This window comes from Perognathus longimembris, chromosome 2, assembly GCF_023159225.1.
Source record: "Perognathus longimembris pacificus isolate PPM17 chromosome 2, ASM2315922v1, whole genome shotgun sequence".
NCBI classification, from domain to species: domain Eukaryota; kingdom Metazoa; phylum Chordata; class Mammalia; order Rodentia; family Heteromyidae; genus Perognathus; species Perognathus longimembris.
In genome coordinates, this window is record NC_063162.1 from 50,086,721 (window position 1) to 50,107,982 (window position 21,262).

The 21,262-nt window shown below is 41.3% G+C and overlaps 1 protein-coding gene and 1 long non-coding RNA gene across 4 annotated transcripts in view; one reads left to right on the forward strand and one right to left on the reverse strand.

The window, feature by feature from the left end:
* The window catches only part of Lrmda (leucine rich melanocyte differentiation associated), a 1,039,777-nt gene that overhangs the window by 213,991 nt on the left and 804,524 nt on the right, over window positions 1–21,262 (forward strand). The window lies entirely within an intron of this gene.
* The window catches only part of LOC125346496, a 29,883-nt gene that overhangs the window by 7,344 nt on the left and 1,277 nt on the right, over window positions 1–21,262 (reverse strand). Inside the window, exons 2-3 of the long non-coding RNA XR_007209944.1 lie at window positions 20,480–20,485; window positions 69–73 (exon numbers count right to left, since the gene is read on the reverse strand). This is a non-coding gene — a long non-coding RNA (uncharacterized LOC125346496). The remainder of the gene's footprint in view (window positions 1–68; window positions 74–20,479; window positions 20,486–21,262) is intronic.

A 21,262-nucleotide genomic window follows, 5' to 3' on the forward strand; every position in this document is an offset into this window, starting at 1 on the left:
ATAGGATATTGAAAGGAATATTAGAACACTTTGAAAGGGCGCTTCCCCTTGGATGCCTCAACTACTACTGTGCCTTGGGGAACTTGTTTGTATTTAGACTGTGAATTTGTTGTTCTAACAATCATAGCAAGGTGTAGATTAACTCAATTAAGATTTACTAGTATTCTGTTGAATAGAGCCTGCTATCTTCTTAGAAGTAAGAAAAATGAGTGAGGACTTTGAGAACTTAGCCCAAATCCTGATAAGTGGCAGAGCTGGGGTCATAGTCAAAGCTGTCTGTCTTCAGGATGGACACTTCCCACATGAGCAGATTACTTCTCACTAGTATGCTCTGTAACTGCCTACAGCTTAGGCTAGTCCATAAGTGGAGCTAGCTGCTTAGAAATCAAGGGAAATAAAGAAAACCGAGGAAAAATATCCCTGCCTATGTCCTATTTGGTCTTTTTAAGTAGAGAACTATATGTATGGGGGGAGGGAGCGCTCATATAGAAATTTATTATTCACATTCAGATTTTCTGCTGCTCCATATTTGCAAATATTGTGCCCACGTGGGCTTTGGTCCTGGTCTGTGTGAGGATGTGAGCAGAAATACAGTCTCATTATCTGGCCATCAAGCCCTACAAAGATTCTGGAGCTTCCCTGTGCAAAAACATCTACAGTAATCCTAAAATCAAAGAAGCTGCCAATTACCTCCAAGCAAACCTGACAATTAAGAAAAAAAGAAGTTTCACTTATTTTTTTTAACTTGGAAAGAGAAAGTATTTGCTCTGGGAAAGAAGAAAGTAACTAAGATGTATGGAATGTCTCACATGTGTAAGGGGGCGAAACCAAAGATTCCTGATGCTCCATTTCATCTGGTTGATGGGCATACCCTCATTTTACAGGTGAAGAAACAAAGTGGCTAAGAGCTGAGCCTCCTAGAAGGCTGTGCTGTAGAATGATTGTTGTTTCCTTCTGTAAGAAGTCTGTGTAATACAATTAAAAATAACCATTCTGAAGTTCACTGGCATTAAGTACTTTCACACTGTGCAACTATCACCACATTTGACTCCAGATTTTATTTTTTTGTAAATCTGAAATTCAGTGCTTGTTGAACAACAACTCACTGTTTCTCTCTCCCCTTGGCCTTGTGACAGTCATTCTATACTCTGAATTTAGTATTAAAAGTGCCACAAAGTACTTCCTACTGATGAATCACAGTGTTTTTGCTTCCCCCCCCCCACCCCCCACCCCCGCCCAGTCCTGGGGCTTGGACTCAGGGCCTGAGCACTGTCCCTGGCTTCTTTTTGCTCAAGGCTAGCACTCTGCCACTTGAGCCACAGCACCACTTCTGGCCATTTTCTGTATATGTGGTGCTGGGGAATTGAACCCAGGACCTCATGTATATGAGGCAAGCACTCTTGCCACTAGGCCATATCCCCAGCCCCAGTGTTTTTGCTTTGTATCTGGTTTCTTTAACTTAGCAAAACGTGATTTAGGTCCATCCATCCTGTAGCATATGTTGGGAATTCTTTCCTTCTTTTTTTTTTTTTTTTTTTTTTTTTGGCCAGTCCTGGGGCTTGGACTCAGGGCCTGAGCGCTGTCCCTGGCTTCTTTTTGCTCAAGGCTAGCACTCTGCCACTTGAGCCACAGCGCCACTCCTGGCCATTTTCTGTATATGTGGTGCTGGGGAATCGAACCCAGGGCCTCATGTATATGAGGCAGGCACTCTTGCCACTAGGCCATATCCCCAGCCCAATTCTTTCCTTCTTAAGGGTCGATATGCCATGGCCTATAAACACTGTCTTTAGTTCACTCTTCCTGTGTTTCTGGATTCTTGGGTTCTTTCTTTTGGCTATTGTAGACAAGATTGTTCTGGATATGGGTATATAAATGTTACTTCAGCTCTTTGTTCTTTTAATATACTTGTTCATTTGCCTTTTAGTGGATTTTTGGGTTATCAACATTTTTTGATTGTTACAAATAATGCCATTGTTTGTGGACATCCCATCTTGTTTATCTGGTCATCGGCCAATAGACACTTGGATTACTTCTGCCCTTTGGCTGTTGTGAATAATGCTTCTGTAAATCTTGGTGCATAAATCGCTTTCTTTTCTCTACTTCAGTTCTTTTGGGTATTTTACTCATAAGAGAAGTGACTGAATCATTTTGTGATCATGTTTTCAATGTTTTTGAGGACCTGTCACACTATTTTTATATTATTTGAAACATTAAAAAAAATTCTCATCAATAGTGTGAAAAAGCTCTCTTTTGTTCACCTCAACAACACCTACTTTCATTAAAAAAAATTTCCAGCTTATGGTACGATATTTACATTTCTCCAGTGAATAGTGATGTTGAGTATCTTTTCATGAACTAATTGGCCATTTGTATATTTTCAGTTTTGGATTTTTGTTGTTGCCACTAAGTCATTGCTATAAGAATTCTCTACATATTCTCAGTATTAATCTCTTATCAGCTTTGTGATTTACAAGTATTTTCTTGTATGCTGTGATTTTCCTTTTTACTCCTTTGACAATGTCCTTTGATGCACAGAATTTCATTTTTAGTGAAAGTCTAACTTGTCTTTCCAATTTTGTTACCTGTGCTTTTGGCATCACTGAAGAAATTAATAACAAACCTAATGTCAGGAAGCTTTTCTTTTGTGTATTTATATGAAGAGTTTAGGACTTCAGTGTTTAAAGCTTTGATCCATTTGTATATGGGGTCAGGAAAAGGTCCACTTCACTCTTTGTCATGGGAATGTCCAATGTCCTCAGCACCATTTATTGGAAAGGCTGTTCTCCCCTTCCCAGTGGTCTTTATACTCATCAAATCATTTTAAATATATCGAGGAGTTTATTTCTGGACTCTCTATTCTATTCCATTGGTAACTCAATTATTTTTATCTTCCCCATTAAAATTAATGGCTTTTTATTGTAAGGTTAGGAGTAACCTCTCAAGTAGGGACTTAGTCCTCATCCTAGTCCTAATTATGGTCCTAGAACAGGTCATATGACCTCTTTCTGCCTGTCTCTACATTATCTGAAGAAAAAAGATGATAATATTGATGATTTAAAAAACTTGAAATAGCCTTTCATATCTTTAGAATAAATGAGGAGAGCAGTATTCTGGTAGTAAGGAGCCACCATCTTTCTGGTACTTGGATGATGTTCCTTCCTGCAATCCATAACTAAACTAGTCAGAGGATGAAGCCTTATGGTGGGAAAACAGTGCTGGGGAGAATTGCCCTCCACATTATAGTTAGTTGACCCATATCAAAGGATGATCCATCTGTCAGCAGGGCAGGGAACTTTGTTAGGAAACAAGGAAAAATTGCCACTCAGCCCCCAAAGTTTTGTCCATAATTTTTTATTGTCTTTTCTTTCTTTCTTGTCTTGTCTTTCTCTCTTGTGTTTCCCCACTCTTCTTCCCTCCTTCCATCGCTCCTTTTCTACCTATTTTCCTTACTTCCTTTTTTGGGTCAATATTAGGTCTTGAACCTAGAGTTTGAGTGCTCTCCCTTAGCTTTTGTGTTTGGGCCTGATGCTCTACCACTGGAGACATACTTTTACTTCCAGATTTTTGGTAGTTAATTGGAGATAAGAGTCTTGAGGATTTGTCTTGGGCTAATTTCAAACCAGGATCCTCAGATACCAGCTTCTCGAATAGCTAGAATTACGGGCACGAGTCAGTGGTGCCTGGATCTCCATCATTTTCTATCTGATCTTCTCTGCCCCTTTATTTCCTGAAAAATTTTCCTCCCACATTTGTAGAATTCTAGGTCTTCTTATTCGTCTTATTACTTGCCTTGTAAATATTTTTCTTAGTGGGTTTTCTGCATTCTATGTACCAAATATTGTAATGGCAAGAGACAGAACATACCTTTAAGTACAAAATATGTATTTGCCAGGAATATGATATGACTGGTGAGTCTCATACAATATGAGATAACTTCATGAACATGTAATTTGCACACAATTGTAAACTTGGGCTCAGGAACAAATATGCTTCTATGCTACATAGTCTGGGAAGAAAATGTGATCCTAAGGATTTCAGGTTGCCTTCACCCCACGTTTGTGCACACTGTTGAAAACCTCTTGGTGTTCTCCTGTCTGTGACTTTCCTTCCATTTCCATCTATTGGGGTTTAGTTGAAATTTAAATAGGAATTCCTGTGGCCTTACATAGCAAATGGGTTTCTTCATTCTTTGACTATTCAAAGAAAACTATTAACTCCTCTTAGAAACTGGGAGGTCTAAAAGGTACTTGGTTGTGAGTTGTGGATAGGAAGAGAACTATCAAGCTACATGAGGAAGGGGGCATTAAAAGGACCTTATTCTTCCAAGTCATCTACCATTTGAAAGCCCTGTGAACAGATAGCCTGCTGTGAACAAAAGGTAACCCCAAAGGAAGCCTAGGACGCAGATAATCTTGCCCAGCTTCCATGGGGACAGTCTTCTTAGCAGTGGCAGACTCTGAATTGTATGTGGAGTTTTATGTCCTGTAGTGATTTGATGAAAGATACGGCAAGTACCCCCAAAGTACTAAAGGGTATTGATACGCTTGGCCCTTACTCACCTTCATCACACAGCGTGGCTATGAAAATGCAATTCATCCAGTTCCTGACATCTTCCTCCCCCCACTGACAAGAGCATCTACTGTATCAACATGACAGTTTTTAATCTTGGCTTGTTTTCCAGGCCATGAATTTAATTTCCCAGTGCTTCACCATCCAGATTTTATGTTCTTAGACTGGAATGTTGTCCAACAATATTCCCCTCCATTTTGTTAGCCACATCATCTTTCCTGGGCATCCTAAAACCAGATAATTTGTAAAAAATAAAATTCATTGCAACTGTGGTCACTCGGCCTTGTGCTAATAACCACTGAGTTCTGACAAAGCAAGTCCGACATCCCTTGATAAGTAAAATCCAGACCTTCTGATGGCGTGTAGCAGGAAGCAGATTGGCATGTCTCTGGATTAGTGGAGGCGCTGGAGCAATGCTCAATCCTGTGTGACCTTTGGCAAATGGTTGGGGATGTGCAGCCATTGTGGGTTATCTTTATGTTCACTGTGTGGACATTCAACCTCTTCCAGGCCAAGACAGAAGCTGTCAGGGTAGATAAACTTAGCTGGAAAGTAGCTATTTTCCTTGGCTGCATTTGAGTGCTTACAGAATTATTTTGTCTGATAACCTGTTTCATCTTTAAACGTCTCTGTGGTTAGTTCTCTGCAACACTAAGCCTTTCCTCTTGGGTTTGAGCCTTTTGCACTTTGTTTAAATCTTTAGGACTAGGACTTTCCTTCTAGTAGAATGTGAAGTCAGCTATCTTATGTTACAGAATCTCCTGGTAAGTTCCTTTTAGGGAATCTGTGGGAGATGCCTCATCTGATTCTTGTAAGTACATTGTGTGTGTGTGTGTGTGTGTGTGTGTGTGTGTGTGTGTGTATACATGTGCCTTCTATTTAGGAAGCATTCTGTGGAGTTAGAGATCATTTCGGGGCCTGTTAGTGATTGTCTTTAGTTGAAACAATTTACATATTGATTTAGAAATTTGGAAGTACCCAGAGAAGAATTTGGGGCATGTGTTCTCATTGCTGGGAGTAAAACCTGTATTTTTACTTTCTTCTCTGGAGTAGTGGTGCCTCAAGGCTGGTAGGATCTCTGAAATCTGTCTTCATCAATATGGGCAGGTTTCTTCCATGTCTCAGAACAGGTGTCTCCCTTACGATGTAAGGGTGGTAACATTAGGTGATTTCTCAGATCCATTCCAGTTTGAATGGACTTCAGACTCTCTAGGCCAACAATTGGATGGAAGGAGAGAATATTTTGAGGTAGTGGCTGAACTGTTGGGTTTTCTCCTTTCATTCCTATTCCAGGTGAAGATAAAAGGCATAGCTCTCTATTGAGCTGCCATAAATTCAGAATTCATTAATGTTTAGGCTTTCTTTTAAGCTTCAGACAGGATGGTGAAGGGAAAAGCCTGCCCTCAATTCCTTTGCCTTATTAGTTATTCTCATATAATGTGCTGCAGACACTGCTAATTGTCACTTGAGGTGATGGGTGAGGGTCTTGTTTCTTGAAGGAAAAGTCACATTTTTTCAGTTCCTTAGTCCCCTTTTGCTTAACTAGAAAGGTCTATTAGGATCTGTGAGAGGAGGAACATAAGATAAATATGAATTAAAATTAATTAAAGTTGCCCTTTTGCCAAGTGGGGAGTGGAGGGAGTTGTAGGGTAATGATGTTAATGAGGGTTGTATGTGCTCAGGAAAGAATGTTTCCCTTAGTCATGTGGGTTCTGAATAAGATGTAAATGCATATGCAAACCTACACTTTGCTTAAGGGATTCTTTTAACGTAATTTCAGTTCATGATAAGCTTATTCCTTGATAATCTTTTAGAGGGCGTTTTCTTTAGTTTATGCTTATAACTCAAAACATTTTATATTTATATATGAAAATATACTCATTGAAACACGAGCTCAGAAACCAATTTTTGTACCAGTTACACACAACAGCAAGCTCAATTTGTAAACATTATTTCTAAAATATATCATAGCCTTTCTGTTTGGATCCTTGGCCCCTGCTGAAAGACCCTATTTGTCTATAATCCATGACTTAGGTGTCTCTAAATCTGAGAAGTCCAGCATTTTCCTAATGAAGTCTCCCACTGGATTCCCCAAAGGTGTTTTCTCTCCATTGCTGGAAATCACACCAGCAGTCAGTATGATTCATTTTGTGGTAAGGGGAGTCCCCCAAATGTCTGTCTTTCCTTGGCCTGAGGGATAAGATTAATGGGAAGATGGAAAACAGAGCTTTGATTGAAAGATTTTTTTCCCTAGCTATGCAGTAACTATAACTTGAGATTTGATTGTTTGAAAAGATGTGGCTGAAGGATTCAGTCAGTTCTTGCTTTGTCACTGTCTGTGTAACTGGCAGGTGTCTTGGTGTGTCTGTGCCTTATTTTTATATTGTAGATGACACAGATTTATAGATATGTCCTTGAGTGTGACTCAGTTAATATTAGTCCACTCATTTGGACCACAAATAGTTTTTACTGAGTACTGTATTACAATTTACATTTTTTAAAATTTTTATTGTCAAACTGATATACAGAGTGGTTACAGTTTCATACATTAGGCATTGGGTACATTTCTTGTACTGTTTGCTACCTCCTCCCTCATTCCCCCCTCCCCCCTCCCCCTTTCCCTTTCCCCCCATGAGTTGTTCAGTAGATTTACACTAAACTGTTTTGCAAGTATTGCTTTCGTAATCATTTGTCTTTTTTACCCTGTGTCTCTCGATTTTGGTATTCCTTTTCAGTTGCCTAGTTCTAATACCTGTGTACACGGTTTCCAATGTACTCAGATAAGATACAGAGATAGTGCAGGTACTTAATGTTGTTCACAGAACTTCAAGTAGAATTGGAGACACCTCATTTAGCTTTCAGCTCCACAAAGTGGGAAGTCAGAGTTCATTTCAGTTTTCCTTACTGTTTAGAGTATTTCCTTGTATGGCTTTTGTCCCCTTCTTTTTCCTCTCCTCTTTCTCCTTTTAAAAGATTTACTGGGTGTGAAGATTTTCTTACTCATGTGTCTTGGGAGGAGTTTAGCATACACCATGAGCAGTGCCTAGATGTCCACCTAAAACCCCAGTGAAGTTCCTCCCTATGGTAGTGCAGCTTGAGAGATAGTTGACAAAGTAAGAAATCTGACAAGTTTTGTAGAAGATTTCAGGGAGGATAGTTTCTTATAGTTGAAGCAATTAAAGCAAGAATGAAAAAGGCATATGTCTGAGAAGAGAGGTAAAGGAAAGGAAAAGAAATCCTTTCAGTTCAAATTCTAAGTTATGTGATAGTCCTTTTTCCTTTGGAGGCTACACAGTGAAATTAACTTTGCTCTAGTTCTTGAGGACTTCTTTGGAATTACTGCTTCTGAGTAATAGAACTTTCTGGTGAGTGTACTGGATTTCTAAAACCTTTCTCTCATAGCAGCTAAATCTCTGAAGAGTTGCATGTGTTTGTCATCATGAAAACAATAATATTAGAACTTTGGCTAGAAACAACTTTTTTTTGAAAATCTCAACATTTTAACAGGAACATGTAACTGATAAATCTTTATTTCTTGTGGTTGTCAAAACAAGCAAAGCTAGCTTTGTATATTTCCTAGTATTACTAAAAGCACTTTGACAGTCTGAAATCAGGTGTATCAATAAAGCAAACAGCTGATTCATTTTATAAGCACACTTGTCTAAGGAATTTGATGTTTTTGAAATAGGTGTCACTTCCAAAGAGTGAAGCCCAAAATTGATGGATGTACTTGATAAAGGCTGTCCATTCCCTTGGGATTGCGCATTACCTACTAGGTCCCTTGCTAGGCCAGCACACATGCATCTGACCATGTGGATGCAGTCTTCCAATTTCCTTAGGGGCCACCTTGTCATTTTTTGTCAGTTTTTGGTGTGGGTGCTGGGGCTTGAACTTGGGGCCTCAGCTCTCCCTTGGCTTTTTCAGTAAAGGATATCACTCTATCACTTGAGCCACAGTTCCAGTCACAGCTTTTTAACACTTGATTAGAGATTAGAGTCTCATGGGCTTCTGAGCCCAGGCTGGTTTTGACCTGTGGTCTTCCAATCTCAGCCTTCCTGTATCTAGGATTATAGGTGTGGGCCACAAGTGTTGGGCCACCTTGTCCTTTGGATGGTGGAGCATGGAAAGCTTATACTTGTGTCTAGGCAGGGAGCATTTTTTTTTTTGTTGTTGTTGTTTTTTGGCCAGTCCTGGGGCTTGGACTCAGGACCTGAGCACTGTCCCTGACTTCTTTTTGCTCAAGGCTAGCACTCTGCCACTTGAGCCACAGTGCCACTTCTGGCCGTTTTCTGTATATGTGGTGCTGGGGAATCGAACCCAGGGCCTCATGTATACGAGGCAAGCACTCTTGCCACTAGGCTATATCCCCAGCTCCGGCAGGGAGCATTTGATATGTGACCTGATGTTAGAGTCAATCATGGTAAGCCAGGACTAGAGCACCAGGCAGGCTCAGGTTCTGTGGTGAGTAGAGCAGAAGAGAGTGACCTAGGCCTATTTTGGGAGGAGGGGGAAATGCCTGTCAGTGTTCAAGCAGGGGAAAACCAGGTTGCAACCATAACCTGGATGGTATGGACCTTGTGTCATCACTGTAGGCTGGATGTGTCGGGTGTTAATGAGCAACATCTTTAAGTGGACTACAAGCCAGCTCTTCCTGTGGCATTTGGATTTAGGATGCTTGGTCTAGGTGTGGTGTGGGGTCTGGGCCCCTTACCTCCACTTTGATTCCTCTACTGTCTCTTTATAGCTGGCTCCACCTTATGATGGCAGTTCTTTAGGTCCCTTCTTGGTGCTCCCTTCAACTGATCCTTCTTTTGGTGTTTTAATGAGCTTCTTTTATCCATGTTGTGCTTCGTTTCTTCTATTAATGCCAAATTTTGAGGACAGTATATGTTGCATATTTTTAATGTTCATTTTCATTGTTCTCTCTCTTTTATTACTCTTTCTCTATTTTATTCCTGAGATATTTATTAAATAGTTATTTTACACTAAGGAGGTTGTAAAGGTCTTCCAGTTTTAGCTTGGAAGTTTGTCTGAGGACTGTTTTGCATGCAGGGAAGGCAGGGGCTCAGAGTCTAGGATTGGGAGGCAGACTGCTGGTGCCACAGTGACACTTATTGGCTGTGTGGCTTGGAGTGAGTTAAGTTCCCTCTCTGGGCCTTAGTTTCTTCATCTGTACAATGGGGATAATAGAAGTATGAACCTCATCTGATTGCATGATGTGTGCTGGCTATACTGTTACTTGTGCTATTGTCTTACTCTAGAACTGTGGAAGAAGACTGTAGAAGCAGCAGTGCTTTGAATTTGTGGTGCCTCAGCTGTTCTATGAGGCTGACTTAGTGAGGGAGTCTCTGCTTGAGGGCAAGAAGGTGGCTTTTGCTGGGCACTGGTGACTCACACCAGTAGTCCTAGCTATTCAGAAAGCTGAGATCTAAAGATCACAATTTGAAGCCAGCCTGGGTAGAAAAGTCCATGAGAATCTTATTTCCAGTTAAGCAGTGAAAAGCAAAAAGGAGAGATATGGATCAGCCTTAAATGAAAAAGCCAAGGAAGAATGCAAGGCTCTGAGTTCTAGTCCTAGTACACACCCCCCCACACCCTCCCCCCACACACCGGTTTTGTTCATTGTCCTCCACTTTTCCTGTTCAGCAGGACTGACATACCCCAAGCTCACTTCCCTGTTTCAGAAGACAATGACACCATCTTCTTTTTTAAAATTTAATTTTATTGTGAAGGTGATGTGTAGAAGGGTTACAGTTATTTACATAAGGTAGTGAGAACATTTTGTGTCAAACTTGTTACCCCCTTCCTCACTTTTCTCCCACGTTCCCTCTCCCCAAGTTGTACAGTTAATTTCCAACATATTGCCTTGTGAGTATTGCTGTTGCATTGGTTTACCCTTTGTCCTTCGTTTCACCATTTCGATATTCGCTTTCCCTAATTCAGATAAACATATATACAATACCCAGGGTACCATATCAAATATAGTAACAACAGGGGATAAAGCATAGGAAAGAAAAATGAAAGAAAAAAGAAATAATTTTACATAGTACATTAAAAACAGCAACAACAATGAAAAACCTGTTGTTTCCATATCTTGGAGTTCATTTCGCTTAGCATCGTCTTTTTTTTTTTTTAAGTTTTTATTATAAAACTGATGTACATAGAGGTTACAGTTTCATACGTTAGGCATTGGATACATTTCTTGTACTGTTTGTTACCTTGTCCCTCAAACCCCCCTCCCTCCGCATCGTCTTATATGATCATATGTACATAACTATTGAGCTATTGTGATCCTCTGCTAGGACTATCCTATGTCGGGCTCGTGTGGCCTCTCCCAGCGTGGGGATCAAGGCTCAGCTAGGTTTCTCGCCACCCCCTTTTCTCTTCCTCTCTCCTGGACACCCGGCTGGCAGATAGCCAGGATGGGATGGAGGGGTCAGGCCCAACCTCATGCGCGCGCATGCCGACCCCTTACCGGTAAATAAAGTAAGGGGTATGCGAGTCTCGGAGAAGGCTTCCAGAGCAATCTGATTTATTAAGGCAGGTGTAAAGGGAATTGATAGCGAGAGAAGGCGATTGGCCAGGACGCCGATAGGCTGAGAACTTGTCACATGATCCCCTCATGAGCCAAAGCGCTGAGCCAGGGCGAGACTGGGAGGTGCCTGGGCTGGCGAAAGAGTTGGGGGCTGGGTGCAAAGCCAGTTCTTCTGGTTCCGGACCCAGAGAACCGTAGCCTGCTTCCCCATTCCCCAGGGCTGGGGGAAGGGCGTCAAGCCCCCCGCCAAGTCTAAAGGCTGGATCCCAACAATCCTATACATATAATAAGTATTACCAATGAGGGAAAACATGGAATCTATGTTTCTTTGGGTCTGGCTCACTTCACTTAATATGATTTTCTCCAAGTCTTTACATTTTCATATGAATGGGACGACAAATGACACTGCCTTTTACATATACTTCTTAGATGCAGCGATTGTGAGTAGGTCTCTCCACCATTAAGAGATTAGAGTCTTAATCCTAACTGATATTTCATGGTCTAAGACTTGTATTTATACATCACCATCCAGAATAATGTATTATTTTGCACTAAACAGATTGTAGATTAACATGCAACTATAAAACAAATCATCAATGTATTCTTGACAACTCTAAGTGCAAGTTCATATATTTAAGTACTTTGGGTGTATATTGAAGTGTTAAAAACAGCTTAACAGGTTGATGTAAAATTAAGCATTATGTTCTATTTCAATTTGTGGAGATAGTAAAATGGAAACTTGGGATTCAGAGGCAGGGAGTGTGGCAGGCAGTTTGGACTTAGCTTTGGCACTGGGAAAGGATGGTGCCTTCAAGACATTGGGTAGCCATGCAAGGAGCCCACTCGTTCTTTCAGACTGGTGCAGCTGGTTTTCTTCTTTCTTTCATTTTTTTTTGAAAAATTTTTTATTGTCAAAGTAATTTACAGAGGGGTCAGCTCTTTCTTGATTTGGATCTTTTTATCTTGTTTTAAATTTTTTTCATTAGTATATATTATTTGTACAAAATTGTCATTGGCTATTAAACCCCTCAAAGCATTTGTCTTCTAGTTGGAGAATCAAAGCATCCTGAGGACAGTGAAGAGAAATAAAATACATGTACTTGGATGATACTGGAGGCCATCACATTGAGTAAAATAAGCCACTCAAAAGGCCAAACATTGCATGCTTTTGTTCATATGTGGAATGTAGACTGAAGATGACAATGATGATTTATGGACATGAGTGTAAATAGAGGCTCTTTGGGAAAAATCAGTGGGGAGAAGGGAAGGAGAGGGTAAGTAGAGGTGAAGGGAGAGAAGCAAAAATGGGTTGAGCAGGATTGAAGTAATATATATATATATATATATATATATATATATATATATATATATACTGTATAATAAAGACCTCTAAAATATTCTTGGAAAAGGGGAAAGGGCTGGGTGCCAGTGGCTCACATCTCTAATCCTAGCTAATTAGGAGGCTGAGTTCTGAGGATCTGGGTTGAAGCTAGCCTGGGCAGGAAAGGCCAACAAACTCTTATATCCAATTAACCACCACACACACACACACACACACACACTCCATAAGCACTGCTGTGGTTCAAATAGTAGGGTACTCACCTTGAGAGAAAAAGCTAAGAGAGAGTGCCTAGGCCCCATCTAGCGCCAAAAATAAAAACAAATTAAAAAATGGAAGGAATGAGGGGTGAACTTGTCCAAAGCACAGTATCCAAGTCTATGGAAATAATGTAAATGAAACCCTTATGTACCACTAATATACACTAATAAAAATATGAGGCCTGGTGTTTTATGGACAGTGAGCTAGGCAAGGTTGGCTTTAGCCTATGAGCAGATACAGAGGATAGTGGCTTTGGGAGAAATCAGAAAGGTCTGGTGATTCTTGAGCTGCTCCTTGGGGAAGGGTGAAAGAAGAAGGTGGAAGGTGGGTTTGGGAAGAAGCAGGTCAGGCATCCAGGGCTGGGATGGGTACTAAAGTACTCGGGCTGCAGTAGTACTTGCCCAGGCAAGCACTGATCTTGAAACTGGGAACCAGGCAGCCTGGAGCTACAAGTGCAGATCCTCTTCCTCCTAGCTCAGGGATCAGGGGCAGGTTACTCTAGGATTTGTTTCTCAGTTTATGCTCTGTAAAATATGGAGAGTGACAGTCTGCTTTTGTAGGATTGCTGTGAAGATTAAATGTGCTGACAGAGAGAGGAGGGATGTAGTGGAAGTGGAACTCCACTGGTGATGGTGTTGCATTTTGTAGGGTGAGGGACTATAGTTAAATAGGTGACTGGGAGGTACATGGAAATGAAACAGAATGGATTCTAATAAAGATATATGTTTGTTTAGTTAGTTTTCCTCATCCTTTGCTTGTAAAGAACATCAGTATATATTCTGACTTTTTTTCCCTCAAGGGAGGAATACTGTAGTTTGAACATAAGCAGGTACTCCGCCACTTGACCCAGGCCCCAGTCATTCTTTGGCTTTAGTTATTTTCCCTATAGGGTCTTGGGAATTTTGAGCAGGCTGGCCTGGATTGAAATCCAACTACCTATACTTCTCACATAGCTGAAATTGCAGTCATGTGCCATTTAGTCTAGCTTGCTTTTTTTTTTTTTTTTTTCCTATTCTAGGGCTTGAACCCTGGGCCTGGGTGCTGTCCTTGAGCTTTTGTGCTCAAGGCTAGTGCTGTATCACTTGAGCCACAGATCTTCTTTTGGATTTTTGTGGCTAATGGGAGATAAAAGTCCCACAGACTTTTCTGCATAGGCTGCCTTTGAACCTCAGTCCTCAGATCTCATTCTTCTGAGTAGCTAGGGCTACAGACATGAGCCACTGGTATCAAATGTTTTTTGAGATGATGTTATGCTAATCTTTTTCTGTGCTGACTTTGCACCAACATTCAGGAGTAGCTGGGATTTTAAGTGTGAGCCACCGTGCCTGGCCCTATGTCATGGCTCTTCTCACAGTATATCTTGAGATGTACTGGGTATGAGAATGGGACTGTGGACCCACCAAATATGGATACTTCCTTTCCCCACTTCTTGTTCTCCTAGTGTTTAGACTTTTTTATACCCATTCTAAAAGCTGCTCCTAATTGATTGAAACAGATGAAAAGACTGGATATTCTCTAGAGACCACAAGTTACACTTGCTGATAATGGGTGAGTAGAAGTCCCCATGTTATCTGGAAGTAATGAGCAAGCAAGGCCTATTTCCCTTTGTGTTATGCACATGAGGTCCTTGTTGGAGCTCTGAAGTTTCTCAGAGTTCACAGAGCATATGAAAACATGGCAGACAAGGAAAGCTGGTGAAAAATGATTCAGGGGATAGGAAGTAGATGTCAGAAGGACCATTTGTAAGACTAATGTGCTTGGGCTCAGAAAGGGAAAACAGAGAGGTGAATTAATGACTAATTTCAAATAGCAAGTTTTTAAATGTAGTTTGTTTATGAATGTTCTGTGGAACCCAAGTTCTGAGAAGGAGAGACGTTGAAAGTCAAGTGAGTTTTGGAAATGAGGTGCTGTATCCTGTGTAGACGATCCATGAAAGAGACTAAGAATTTCCATATCCATGAAGTACCTCCATTGCATTTTGACTGGTTTAAGGTATTTTGAGCATTATCATCTCTGGAAACTTATTTCCATTATCTTTGGAAAATAGCTGATTTCAGAATTACTGAGGTGACATTCAGTATTTAAAAAATAAAAAGTTTTAATGTGAGGCAAAACATTTTAACTGTATATTAAAATCAAATGTGTATTGGGAGGGGTAGGAAACGTAAGGTTCTCTGGCAGTGAAGGGAAGATAGAGAATCAGACAGATGCTCCCAAAGCCATCTACCTGCTCTGGCTATCGACCTTGGCCCTGGGTCCTTGCCATTTCTGGGTCATGAAGTCTTTACAGACATGGACTCATGTTGGGAACTCAGATTGTTGTCTGCCAAGGATGGAGAAACTTACTGGGCCAGGATCCTCATTAGACAGGAGGGGAGAGGTCTGGCCCTCAATACTGGTTGAAGAAGGCAGGCCCTGGGCTCAGTTGAGCTGTCTGTTGTGCTGGCCTGTGGAGGTAGATGGCAACCTTGCTGGTATAGAGCGTACCTCTGGTCCTGCCAAGAAGGAGTGGTGGAGATACCATTGATTCTTTGAATATCTAGTTCATGAACTAGAATTCAGGAGAGGTGGGAGGTTGATGGACCTTCTTATCAAGGTTGGAAATTCTTTCACCAATTTGTGCTGAAGACCCAACTTTCTTCTCTTCCCTTTAGAATCTTCTCTTTTCTTCTCTCTTATTCTCTGTGTTCCTTCTTTTCTTCCCCATCTTCCATGTCTTTCTTTCCTTTCAAATTACAGGGAGAAGGGCTGGGGATATGGCCTAGTGGCAAGAGAGCTTGCCTCGTATACATGAGGCCCTGGGTTTGATTCCCCAGCACCACATATACAGAAAATGGCCAGAAGTGGCGCTGTGGCTCAAGTGGCAGAGTGCTAGCCTTGAGCAAAAGGAAGCCAGGGACAGTGCTCAGGCCCTGAGTCCAAGCCCCAGGACTGGCCAAAAAAAAAGAAAAAAAAATTTACAGGGAGAAAACTAGAATTTCCTACTCTCATTGCCCTATTATTTTCTTTCACTTTGCTAAGTAAGACACATACTTTACTACTGATCATGGGTAATATTTTTGTTTTCTGAAGTCATAAATTACTCTTAATTCTTACTCCCTTTAAGAATTCATGTGTTGAATCTCTCTCTCTTTCCCTCTCTGCCTTTTTCTCTTTCCCTCTGTATGTGTATGCACACATGCATGTACGTGTGTGCGTGCACATACACACACACTTGAAGGTACAGGATACACCTTTTGTGTTCCATTTATTGTAAAATATTGCACACATCTGTAATTATATTCCTCTTAAAATAAAGCCTTCATTTACTCTTAACATCTTTTGATGTCCCTTCCCTGCTGACTCTATTTTTTTCTTGTTCCCACTTTACGTTAATGTGAAGAGACAGTTGAGTAAATGCACAATGAACTTCAAAACCTAGTAATTGTTTTTCAGAAAGAATGAAACTTGCGAATTAGATATGGATTGTAAAAGAACACTAGGGCTGATTAGTGTTGCAAAGGGGCGCCCGCTGGACAGCTCTGACACCTGCCTGCCAGCACTCCTCCGAAATGCCACCCCTGGTGCCTCTGTTCTGCCCATCATGGACGAGGGGGGAGAAGCTGTGGGTGGGAGTTAAAAGCCTCCCAGCGAACCACCTTGTCAGACTCGCCAATTCACGGGATGCCTGACATAAAAGGCAACGAGAAACAAAGATGAGTTGCATCCATTTTACAAGCAAACTCTAGTTATCTGTAAAAAAATAAAATAAAATAAGATAATAAGGATTTGGAAAAAGAAAGACTGAGCAAGCACTAGAAGGTGTTCAATGCAGTTATTTATTTTTCTTTTAAAGTTGCAGAGATAATGAGGTTTTTCTTTTTTTTTTTTTTTAGACTTGGGGGGAGGAAAAGAATTCAGAAGCCAAGCTTCAAGCTGCTGAAAAATTGCTTTTAGGAAAGAAAAAAAAAAGCAAAGCCTTTTCCATGCTAACCATCTGCTTACATGTTGTTTACTGCTGAGAGTGGCCGTGTGTGCGTATTAATCATGCTTACACAAGTATCTTAATTACTCCCTGTGTAGCTGCTCTGTCTTGAACTCAGAAGTTGACCTTTCTCTTTTTATTCCTTTAAATCATTAATCATACACAATCAACACCAGCGGGGCAGAGCCACAGAGAAGGCTACCCAGATTCTTACACCTCACGCCAATCCCTGGCAGACAGGGAAGGCCACCAGAGTGACTGCTTTGCCAGCATTCAGGCAGATCTTAATTAATGGCTCTGCTGTGTTGAAACACTTGTGCTTGGGGAGGTGGCTCCTACCATGGCCCCATGGTGATCCCTCTGCTTTCTGTCTGGCCTGTTTGGTAACTGCAGGATTCTGTTGAGACTCCTCTGGGCACTGCCAACTTTCCTCACACTGATTGTACACCTAGACTGTAGAAGCATCTGAACAGAAGCTGAATGACTTTCTGAGGGAAGGCACTGTTCTTCAACATAAGTTGATATGAGACCTTAACTTGGCCATGCATCTGTTGGGGATCCTGTTAAAATGTAGATTTCCAATTCAGGAAAACCTGAATATGTACATCACTAACAAGCTTCTGGTGATGCCCAAACTGGGCATTAACTGGCATCACACTTTGAGCAGCCAAGGGCTACCTGATGGATGATAGCTAAGGTCCTACCTCTAAGCCTGGAGAGATAAAAGTCTGTTGCTTGAGGAATTGAGGTACATATTTTTCTCTGCTTACATCAGGAAGGTTTTGTGAGTGGTGACAAGAAGAATTTTTACATAAGTGACATACACATGTCAAATGTGGCAGAGGGAACACATGACACAAAGATTGGCCTTTATGGAGGGAATAGTGAAGTTGAGATTTGCCTTTTAATGTTTCATGAATAGTGGTGAGCACTTGACATCCTAGCCAAGTATAAATAGGAGGATCATAGTTCTGAGTATATGTAGGAGGAACAGCCTTGAGTATAAATGCAAATATCCTATCCTAAGAATAACTAGAGCAACAAAAGGCCAGGGAATGGATCAAGCAAAAGGCCCTTGAACTCAAACCCTGATACCACCAAAAGGAAAACAAGGGGGAGTGGAAAAATGAAACCTCGTCTTTTGCCCACTCTGAATATCCTACCTATAAAGAGGAGGAATGTAGCATCTCAATAAAACCATCTAGAATTTCCTAACTTTTAAAAAATTGTAACCAATTTTACATTTTAAAGTGTAGGCTACAATGTATGAAATTGCATGACATTAATACACATAGTAGTTCTTTGATTCTGTCTATCTGTGATAATATAAGAGTTAAAATTGAAACATATTGTACATAGGGCTTGGTATTTGTATCCAGTGACACCCAAAGGTGGCATCATACACTTGAGGCTGTGGGCTTTGTCACTGGTGATCACTTAGGAAGAATTCTACACAAAATCTACCCTGCCCTATGCTTTCACTTCCTTCTTATTCCATCTGAACAGTGGGGTAAAGGTCAGGATGGGAAGGGATTTTATTAAAAACAAAATTTTAAGTAAAAGCAGTAAGTAAAATTTTAAGTAAAAGCAATCTGTATTAGTGAAAAATCGCTTAATTAATTTAGAGAAAAACTTTGTCTTCCTACATGCAGTAAGGATACACAGTTAAGTGGGTTTATTATTTACATTAAAATGACTTGCTCATGAAGTTAAAAAGAAATCAATTACTCTGAATGAGGTGAATTAAGAAAATGTTTCATCAGTGGAGCCTGCTTTTCAGCTGGCTGCCTTTCTGGGGTTTCTTATTGATTTATGAAGTGAAATTTCTGTCTTGTCTCTGGTGAGGACATCCTGTAACCTTCCTACATAGTTTTGGTATTTGGTATGCATGTTTTTGGCAGATTGGAAAGTATCCTGGCTGAAGGGACAGAGGAACATAACTCACTTTCTGTTTGGTAAAATAATAACTAATGTGAATTTCTGCACATGAAGCATTTAGCCTTAGAGCTGGCGCCTTGCATAACCACATCTTCTGTTGAACTCTTTTTAGAAAACTCAACTTGTTCTTGGAACTTTGAGAGGATTTCAAGTCAGACTGATTTAAGTGTGGAGAGCCTGGTTTGGCAAAGAGTTAGGTTTGTGCTTTCCTCTCTGAAGACCATGACTTTGACCCCTTTAAGGATGCCAAGCTATTTTTAGGGAAAGGCTAGGGTGGCATTTCTGGGGAAATCTGGGGTTTTTCTCACTAAGAACTAGGGCAGGACTGAGTTCTCAGGCTGAGTTAAGTGGGTCTGAAGTCTTTTTGGAACCCTGTATCTATCAGATTCACATCCTTCTCATCATACTGGGCCAGAGCAGGCTTTCCATTGGTGGATTCCAGGGTTGCTTTGATGGGGATAAGCCTATGGAGTTCCCTATAGGAAGTATATAAAAGTCCTGTCTAGGTCCCTGGGTAGCAACTGCATTGATCACAGATGAGAGCCTGAGAAGCTGTAGCTTCTAAGCCTCCTTCCCTTAAGTAATTCTGATGTTGGTTAAGGTTGTGATCCATTTGATAGGCCAGAGATCTACTTTTCTTGGTTTATTTCATTCTTGAGCTGCTTTCAGGCTTTGCGTCTGTGTCAGTTCAGACAGGCAGGATCAATCCCTACAGACACAGAGGGAGCTTAGTAGATAGGGCATGTGCCTGTGAAATATCCACAGTCTGTTGAAAAGGACACCAGTAACTGGCTGGTCTTGAATTTGCCCTTCTTGTCCTGCTTGTCTAATGCTTGTTCTGTCATTTGATGATTACCTGGGCCTTGTTATCTGTGTTGCTCACATAGACCCTACAATGAGTTTAGTGTTGACCCCCATGCCCTATGTCATCATGTTACAAGACAGGTGGGTTCTATGATGAGGAATATTGATGAAGTCTTTGTCTTGATCCAGTGTCTCCTCCAAATATCCTCAAGCGTATATGCATCTATCCAAGAGGAGCGAAGGGGACACAGTCTCTCATTCTGAACTCCTTCAATCAGGGCCTCCTTCTGTGGGCCTAATAGTCCATGAAGTGTACTTTGGCCAACACTATTCAAACCTCTGGGACTTTGTCCAGCCTCCACTCTCCATAATGTGGCTGTTTTTATGCTTGGTCTAGACCTCTGACGCACGTGTTCTCTCTCTGAGCTGCCTGGCTCCTCTCTGTCTCCTCTTTTTCTACCCCTGTCCTCTTTGTTGGAACCCACAACTCTGTGCCCTCTTTCTCATAGTCATGTGTTAACATCACATTCAGTGTGCAGTCCCTGCATGAGCAAAGTAGGAAGAAATTGAATTCAGTACTATATACCTGAATATTGATTGAGCATCAACTATATGCCAAACACTGGGTTAGGTGCCAGGATACAGAATTGGTGGTACTGTGGTTTTGCCTAAAGGAACTCAGGTTCTCACAGAGAGCACGATGATCTTGGCTAGTATTGCTCTGTGTTCTTAATGGGAGAGAAGGGGAGCAAACACTTCAGGTTCAACCGGGGATACTAATCTGCCCAAGGGGACTGGAGGATTTTGCATGATGAATTTGTGAGAAACACTCTTAAGACTCATCCACACTAAAAGAATTTAAGAGACATAAAATGCAGCAAAGGCCAGACTTTAATGGCTAATGGCAGTCTTACAAACAATATTGAGTGTCTGGTAGACAGAGATACCCAGAGAGGTTACAGCAAACAATTTATTCCCTTATGTGAAAGTCCCTCCCTCTGTTCAATTGAGTAATTTTAACATGTGTGGCTCTTGGGATTGGTAGAATTTTGGAAATGGTTTAGGCTACTTTCACCTCCTTCTCCCCTTCCCCTTTGTTCTTTTCTGGCAGGAAGGCTTTTGAGGTTCAGGTACATACACAGATTTTACTTATTTTCTCATTTTATTGTGGTCCTCTTCCCTCTGCTAGTTGGTCCCCTTCTAACATCATGTTTGCTTAGGTTGACCCTGATCTCAAGGTCAGGTCTCATACCTAGCTTTGAAATTGGACTACCAATATTATTTCCTTCCTTCCTTCCTTCCTTCCTTCCTTCCTTCCTTCCTTCCTTCCTTCCTTCCTTCCTTCCTTCCTTCCTTCCTCCCTCCCCTCCTCCCTCCCTCCCTCCATCCCTCTCCCTCTCTCCCTTCCTTCCTTCCTTCCTTCCTTCCTTCCTTCCTTCCTTCCTTCCTTCCTTCCTTCCTTCCTTCCTTCCTTCCTTTCTTTTCGCCAGTTATAGGGCTTGAACTCAGAGCCTGGGCGCTGTTCTTGAGCTTCTTTTGCTCAAGGTTAGTGTTCTACCACTTGAGCCACAGCACCACTCCTGGCTTTTTCTGTGTATGTGGTACTGAAGAATCAAACCCAGGGCTTCATGCATGCTAGGCAAGCACTTTACCACTAGGCCACACTCTAGCCCCCCCAATATTATTTCTTTGTTTGTTTGTTTGTTTTTGCCAGTCCTGGGGCTTGAACTCAGGGCCTGAGCACTGTCCCTGGCTTCTTTTTGCTCAAGGTTAGCACTCTACCCCTTGAGCCACAGCGCCACTTCTGGCCATTTTCGGTATATGTGGTGATGGGGAATTGAACCCAGGGCTT